The following is an 8,521-nucleotide window of genomic DNA, read 5'->3' as shown; positions in this document are numbered from 1 at the left end:
GAGAGAGAGAGAGAAAAAAAGCAAATTCTTTACCAGCTTTCAAATCAAGACTTTTGTGTAGGCCTGTAGAGTTATGCAGATTTAAGGCGACGCAGTTTGAAAAGCCAAGTAATCAGAGAGGGAGAAGGAGGAGGAAGGATGGAAGGAGAAAGACGGCAGGAAGACTCATCGCATTCGTGTGTAGAACTATTCAGAATACACATCATGAGGCATGGCTGGAGTTCCAAGTATGTGACGGACCACGTATACATGTGTGTGTGTGTGTGTGTGTGTGTGTGTGTGTGTGTGTGTGTGTGACGGAGAGAGGGACGGGCCCGGGGGATGGCTGGGAGGAGGTAATGAAGGCAGAGAAGTCATCAGCTCACGAGGAGACGGGACAATACCCTCAAAAGATCTGTTCTGAATGAGGGACGGCGAGAAAACAGTTTTTAATCTCTTTTTGAGGGTTATGTTCTTGGAGCCTTTGTGAGAGAGAGAGAGAGAGAGAGAGAGAGAGAGAGAGAGAGAGAGAGAGAGAGAGAGAGAGAGAGAGAGAGGAAAGTACTATAAAAGAAAGGGAGGCGAGGTTAAATGAAGAAGGATGGGGGGAGTGAGGGACTAAGTAATGGGTTTAGTAGTGGGGGATGAGATTGGCGTGCGCTGCTGGGCCGGGCTGCATAAAGGTGAAGTAGGAAAAGTCAGGTTGCTGCGGTGCTGTTGGTTTGCGGGTCGGAATATAAACACAGGAGGAACAGAAACACAGGTAGGGTTGTTGGGGTAAATAAGTGTGTGCTGAACATTTGAACATTTATCCATTGGCATTTATTACCCTCGCTCCGTAATTCCCATTTAATGTTCCGTATTGGATTTTGTCGGGTTTATTTACTATTATGAATCTGAGTTGAATCCCCTTTTTAATCCTACGCTTGTGGAGAGAGAGAAAGAGAGAGAGAGAGAGAGAGAGAGAGATTGTCTTCCGGGCGCCAGCCATGCTCGTGACCTGACCAGGCCAGCAACCACCCCCAGTCCGTGTCTGCCCAGCCTTGCTGGTGGACACGCAGAGTCCGTGTCCGCCTGGCCTCGGTGAGGGCGTGCGACACGCGGGTAGCTTCACATATTTATTACTTTTGTACAGTATTATTTAATTAATACACTTCAGCTGAATCAGCTGAATATTTACCACCGTGTTTACTTGGTCACCTCTACACAGAAGTACTAGCAGAATTTAACTAGTACAAGTGAGAGAGAGAGAAATACATACATCTAACCGCTTTAATCTTTTCTCCCACGATAAACTCCGCAGTAGAGGGATTTGTTTTGTGACTCGCCTTTGTCTCTCTCTCTCTCTCTCTCTCTCTCTCTCTCTCTCTCTCTCTCTCTCTCTCTCTCTCTCTCTCTCTCTCTCTCTCTCTCTCTCTCTCTCTCTCTCTCTCTCTCTCTCTCTCTCTCTCTCTCTCTCTCTCTCTCTCTCTCTCTCTCTCTCTCTCTCTCTCTCTCTCTCTCTCTCTCTCTCTCTCTCTAATACATTCCTGTCTTTGATGTACCATGGTGACCAGCGCAGTGAGGGACCGGGGAGGGAAGGTGCAGGGGAGACTGGGAAGGGCAAAGCAAGGGATGGCAGGTTACTATAATGGACGAGAGAGTTACGGCAGGAGACGATAAACTTCAACATGGAAGGAGATTGGTAGGGCACGGCAGGACAGGGTAAAGCAAAGTAGACTAAGATAGGAATGAACATAATCACATGACATAAGAACATAAGAGTTGCTGCAAGAAGCCATCATTCCTACTCGTGGCATCTCCCTAAAAGTTGGAATGGCAATAATATCCAGTATTCCTAGGCGGTCACCCATCCAAATACTAAGCGGACCCAACGTTGCTTAACTTCGCTGATCGGACGAGAAGCGGTGTATTCAACGCGGTGTGGACAGAACAAATGATAATAAGATAGGACACGGCAGGATACAGTATACAGCAGGCCAGACAGCGTCGGGTAGGACAAAGCAAAACTGTAAAGCAGAATAGGGCAAGGTAGGATGAAGAAGGATAAACTACAGCAGGAAGGGAGAGGGTAGAGTAGGATAAGGCCGACCAGGTCAAATTAGGGTAAGGTAGGTCAGGATGGGGTGGAGTAAGGGGAGTGCAGGCTAGGTTAAGGAAGGTTAGGCCTGAGTTGGGTATGGACGGGAGGTAAGATAGGGGGAGGGTAGGATAAAGTCAGGACAACGAAGATAAAGCAAAGAAGGTCAAAAACTCTATAAATTTATACTCAGACCTGAATAAAGAAAACGAATCACTGAACACTACGCAGAGAGAGAGAGAGAGAGAGAGAGAGAGAGAGAGAGAGAGAGAGAGATGACGGACGCCTCTCCCAGCTTTATTATGGCCCTTCAGAACACGGCGACAGTCTATAAATATAAGGAAGCAGCAACAACGTCACCACCAAACGCGACCCTTCCACGCCTTCCCACGACTCTCTCTCTCTCTCTCTCTCTCTCTCTCTCTCTCTCTCTCTCTCTCTCTCTCTCTCTCTCTCTCTCCAGTCAAAAGCGACCCAAATTTCAGTGATCAAAGGAGAAGGAAAACGACTTGCTAATTCAAAGCGCTTAACTAAATACTAAGTGAAGGGTAAACTACTCGCAACTGTAATCGGGAAAGAGCCACAAAATCCATTCATGTCAAGATATTTTTTATTCGCTCATTAGAGGCATCCAGTGGCGGGTTCCCTTCTAAGAACACGATTATCCATTTCGCTAACGATCCACGCTTATGCTCCCCTCATTACTGCTATAGAATCCTTGTAAAAATTTTCGTATGAAGCGTAGGTACGAACTGTGTTTTTATAATGTGCAGCTTACTGGTATCGTGGTATCTGTGGTTGATATTCTTTAACGTTTTGCCCCCCGTCATGACTCCTCAAAGCCCATAAACATAACTAATCGGGTTTCTATGCGTGTTATATTCCCAGTGATGATGAAGAGTGCTTGTTAAAACCGAATCATAAAAATACACTTCAGAACTCCCAGCCGAACCACTTAATCAAAGTCTGTTGACAAAGTCGTTTCATAGACTTTACCTGAAGGGCACATAGTTGTTTTTATGTGTGGTTGACGTCTCGTAGGTATCATGTCAGCTTCCGTGGTTCATATCCTTAAACGCTTTGTTCCCTCATTACAACTTCAAAAGTCGCAGAGGTAATTAGTTGTGTTCCTACCGGTGTGTTCTGCCATTCAGGATAGGAGATCTATTTTAATTGAATTATGGAAACCTATTACAAAGCCCATAGATGAGATACCAAAATGTTTAGAAATGCGGGCTGAGTGTGGCTTCTTAATTCTTAAAAAAAAAAAAGTAAATGGGATAAGATAAAATAATAAGATGAATGAAATAAAGAAAATACATCCACGAAGATATTTTCACGAATATTTCACACACAAAAAAAGTACTCCAATAATAGATTTTAAGGAGGATAAGGGAGTGTCTGAGCGTGGCACTGTTTTGAGGACCATGAAGGAGTGTCTCATTGTGGCACTGTTATGAGGAGCATGAAGGAGTGTATGAGCGTGGCACTGTTGGTGGAATGGGGATCGCTGTTGAGTATAAGCAGAAAAGTTTACGGTAACCATCAGAGTACTATGTTGTTATTACTTTCGGTACAGTTGGCAGGTCATTCAGACTCACTAAACACTACAGCAAGCGAGCGGTATAACTTTGAAGCTCTAGGACAAAAGATGAAAAAAATAATAATAATAAAAACAAATAAATCCAGTATCCTTCACAAAAGTTAGTCAGAAAACAGTGATCTATATATTTTTTCCTTTATGTGGGTGATGTTCGCTCATAACTTTGTAATGGGATGACTTTTTTCAGGTTATTATTTTCCGTTTTGAGTGAGTGAGTGAGGCGCTAAAACCCAAAGGAAAGAGTGAAATGAATAAATTATCCAAAATTGGAGAAGTGTCTTGAAACCTTCATAAAAGGACTATCATAGTTTATGTAGTGCAGGAAAATTACAAAACTTTGAATGGAAAACAGTTTGAAATTAAAGCATTTAATTTGTCTGAAATTAGTCCATCCTTGTCCAAAATCTTCTCAGTGATGTATTGTAAATTGTCATAATGAACAGTAATCAAATAATTTCCGAGATGCGTAAGGAAGTATGAAACGAAACCAACACCGAGATATGTAAATCATAATGATTAATGATTCAACGGAAACACTGCAACTGAGAGGAATAGAAAGTCAAAGAAAGTGCTTAAGTCTTGCATATGTACCTATTGAAAGCTTCCTTGTGCTGAGAATACCAGTCACCACACGCACACTTGCACACTTTTTTTTTCCCTCAATTTTGTTGTAGGTATTTTTTTATTTATTTAACCCTTAGCTGAACGACGGGCCAGCAGACAAATGACCATTGCTAGTTTTGCTTATTCACCAGCATAAATAATTGTTAACTGTCATGTGATGCTCTTAAGTCTTGTCCGTAGTCAGTCCGAACAAATATCCTATCAGACCTTTCACACACACACACACACACACACACACACACACACACACACAGGTCTGAACAAAGAGTGGCGTTGTGATGAAAAGTTTAAGACCAACTGCAACAGAGTCTGGTCATCAAAATTAACCTCTCTCTTGTGGATTGTGCGCCTTGCCTACGCCATGAGGGATACATGTCTGGTTAATCTCTCTCTCTCTCTCTCTCTCTCTCTCTCTCTCTCTCTCTCTCTCTCTGGGAAAAGGGATAAAAAGATAGAATTGAGAAAAAATAGTTCCATTGCAATATAGGGACAAGCATGCAATGTCAGCCTTTAGTATCTCTCTCTCTCTCTCTCTCTCTCTCTCTCTCTCTCTCTCTCTCTCTCTCTCTCTCTCTCTCTCTCTCTCTCTCTCTCTCTCTCTCTCTCTCTCTCTCTCTCTCTCTCTCTCTCTCTCTCTCTCTCTCTCTCCAGAATACTTAATCTAGTTAGCCGGAAGAAAAGAATAAAGGAGGTGAAGAGAAAAGGACTGGAAACTTATGATAGTAATGGTGATGATGATGATGGTGATGATGATGATGGTGATGATGATGACGATGATGATGATGGTAATGATGAAGATAAGGACGAAGTAGAGTAGGAATCTAGAACGTTGTGTGTGTGTGTGTATCGATCTATCTATCTATCTATCTATCTATCTATCTATCTATCTATTTATCTATCTATTTATCTATTTCTCAAACCCACAGGCTGAGCGAGAATAAAGACAAGCAGGCAGACAGGCAAGCAGGGAAGCAGGCATACAAGGAAGCAGGGAAGGAGGGGAGGGAACAGGTACAACCCACTCTCATCTCCCTCTCCCCTTCCCTCCACAGGTGATAAACGCAACACCTGCCTGGATGCACCCTTCTGCTTTACCCTATCACCTGAAGCCTGTTACCTCACCTGGTGCTTTGTTTCGTCTCCCCCTCTGTCCTCACCACCAGACCCTTCCCTCGCCGCCCTCCCTTCCCTCCAGGACATTAGAAAGATATTAAGGGAGATGGGCTCAGGGAACACCAGCAGGAGGAGGAGTAGGAGGAGGAGGAGGAGGCATTGAAAAAACTCTTAATAAGGCAAAAGACAAGTTGGTTTTAATTTTTTTTGTCAGTGATCCGTGTTGGCTTGACAGTAATTTGTGCTTTGAAATGTCTATTGAGAGAGAGAGAGAGAGAGAGAGAGAGAGAGAGAGAGAGAGAGAGAGAGAGAGAGAGAGAGAGAGAGAGAGAGAGAGAGAGAGAGAGAGAGAGAGTTTGTTCCTGTGGTCATTCGAATTCTTATTTACGGAAATCATAATTAGTGTGTGTGTGTGTGTGTGTGTGTGTGTGTGTGTGTGTAGGGTAGGAAGAACTGTGTAAAGAGCGATGCTTATGACACATCACACACAGAGAGAGAGAGAGAGAGAGAGAGAGAGAGAGAGAGAGAGAGAGAGAGAGAGAGAGAGAGAGAGAGAGAGAGAGAGCCGTACACTCTTCTCATAACAAACTGATCCTTACCACCTATTCAGCCTGCATTTCCTCCTCCTCCTCCTCCTCCTCCTCCTCCTCCTCCTCCTCCTCCTCCTCCTCCTCCTCCTCCTCCTCCACCTTTCATCTCCTCTCCTCTCCTCTCCCAGCACCCTACCCCACCCTCCTCCCTGCCCACCATTCCCTTGCCAGCCTTCCAACCTTCCCGGCCACCTCGCCCGGCCTAATGCCACCAGCGCTCCGGAAACAAGGTAAATGTCAACTCGCTAGTAATAATTCCGCTTACTTTTCTGTGTGTGTATGTGTGTGTGTGTGTGTGTGTGTGTGTGTGTGTGTGTGTGTGTGTGTGTGTGTGAAAGGCTAAAGCAATACACTTCATACTTTTGTCTGTTCTTTTTAATTCACCCAGACATTAGTTTCACCAGGATGCTTTTTCGCGTCTTTTTTTTTATTTGTTTATTTTTTTTTTCGTGTGTGTGTGTGTGTGTGTGTGTGTGTGTGTGTGTGTGTGTGTGTGTGTGTGTGTGTGTGTGTGTGTGATTTCCCGGGAGGCACTCAGAGGAAGAGCAAGGTAAGAGGGTATAATTAAGTTAGGTTACGTCAGGGTGTCGTTAGCCTCTTCTCGGTCTTAGGTGTGTCAGAGTGCGAGGTTGAGGAGAGAGAGAGTGAGAGAGAGAGAGAGAGAGAGAGAGAGAGAGAGAGAGAGAGAGAGAGAGAGAGAGAGAGAGAGAGAGAGAGAGAGAGAGAGAGAGAGAGAGAGAGAATGTCCATCAATACTGTTTGTGTTTAATTTCTATACTATTCATGTCATGTGAATATATGTATGCATGCTCTTCCTCTGATGCTTCTTCGTCTTTCTGACCGTTCTATTGTTGTTATGGTAGACTTTCACTGTTCCTCTCGTAAGTCTATTAATAGTAGTGTTCCCAGGGTTCTGTCCTGTCACCCACTCTCTTCTTATTATTGATCAGTGATGTTCTTAACCAAACTTCTTGTCCAATCCACTCCATTCTGCACTTTTCCACTTCTTTTCATTAAAAAAAATGGTGACAAATTTCAGCCACTTCCTCGCTCACATTCCTATAAGGCTGTATGTACATTAATTTGGCTTGAATTTTTATTACTTTTTTTTCTGTAAAAGGTTCAAATATCACCTGGGAGAGCCGGTCGTGTTGGACAGTCCCCACAACTCGTGGTATTAAACACAGCACACACTATTTACTTTATAAACGAGATGAATAATTTGCGTTTTTAGTGCGAACATGTGTTGCCCGAACTACCGACACGCGCCGCTCGGTGGGGGAGGGGCTCAGCTGTTTTCAGGGAGTGTTACTGTTATTGTCACCCGGTATTACTGCTTTAGAATGTTTGAATACGATGGTAAAGCGGCAGCAATTGACTGTACAGGGAATGCGTGCGTTTAGGTTGGCCCGGGGAAGTGGTGTCATTTTGTACAGAATATTTCAGACAACAAACTCGGTACTCCACCATGAACGTAGCATTTCAGTCACCTAACCTCTCAGTCCTCAGTAACAGTTCATTGTACAGGAAATACAGTGTGTATACGCAAGTTATCTTAGGAAGTGGTGTCATTTTGCACATAATATTCCGGACAGCAAATCATTAGCAGACAAATACTCCCAGTGCACAGTCTTGGTTGAACTCTTACTCCAAAAGGAATTCACGAGGCCACATATTGATTTCTCCTCGATGCAGACACATGAAAGTGATTGGCCTTAGTGACATCACGTGTAGAGGGAACTGTACATTAGTGTCAGTGTTAAGAAATACATGCTGCGGGATAGCTAAGGTTGTACAGCGGTTCAAAATTATGTAAATGTTCGCAGGTTCTATCTCACCTCACCACCTGCCCTAGGAGTGTGTTGTTCTTAACGGAAGGCGAGCGTGGCGTGTTTTGTTAGGCCCCACTTCATCCAGTTTATGCAAGGAGGAGAGGGAAGTTAGAAAATGAAGAAGCGGAAGAAAAGGAGGAGGAGGAGGAGGAGGAGGAGGAGGAGGAGGAGCAGCAATAACTCACCGTCCAAGGAGTAAGTGGGTCTATAATGCAGACATGTACTACACTCTACACAATGGCTGTAGGAATACTGGAGAGCCAAGAAGCCGTAGAAGACCCACACGTCAACCAACTACTCGAACTTGACCTTGGTGGTGGAAACAGTGACTGGTTCTCCCGCTTTATAACCACAGAGAGAGATGATAAACTAAAGAAAAAGAATAAAAAAAAGAAAAAAGAAAATGCAGGGTGTCTCGGGAGGAAGGTCACATATTCTCAGGTATAAAAGATCAAGTCATTCTAAGTTGTAAATATCCTCTGGTTAAATCCTTTTTAACTCCGTGGTTTAGAAGTTGCAGGATATTTTATCATGAAAGCGCTAAGAATTACCGAGGGGAAGGAGGAAGGAGAGGGCAGCAGTGGTAGGCGTTGGCACAGTGAGGATGTTACTGGATTACACATCAAGATTTTCATGAATAAAGATATAATTTAATTCAATAACGCAGTGTATCGTTGTAACAAGTAATAGCTAAAAACAT

At 43.8% G+C, this 8,521-nt stretch overlaps 1 pseudogene; it reads right to left on the bottom strand.

The window, feature by feature from the left end:
- Positions 1-1,795: 1,795 nt before the first annotated feature.
- On the bottom strand, positions 1,796-1,914 carry LOC135108896 (5S ribosomal RNA; annotated as a pseudogene).
- Between the last annotated feature and the right edge of the window lie 6,607 nt (positions 1,915-8,521).

Source organism: Scylla paramamosain, chromosome 17 (assembly GCF_035594125.1).
Source record: "Scylla paramamosain isolate STU-SP2022 chromosome 17, ASM3559412v1, whole genome shotgun sequence".
In the NCBI taxonomy this organism is placed as follows: domain Eukaryota; kingdom Metazoa; phylum Arthropoda; class Malacostraca; order Decapoda; family Portunidae; genus Scylla; species Scylla paramamosain.
The sequence above is the reverse complement of the archived record's forward strand: the minus strand, read 5'-3'. Positions and strand labels throughout refer to the sequence as shown.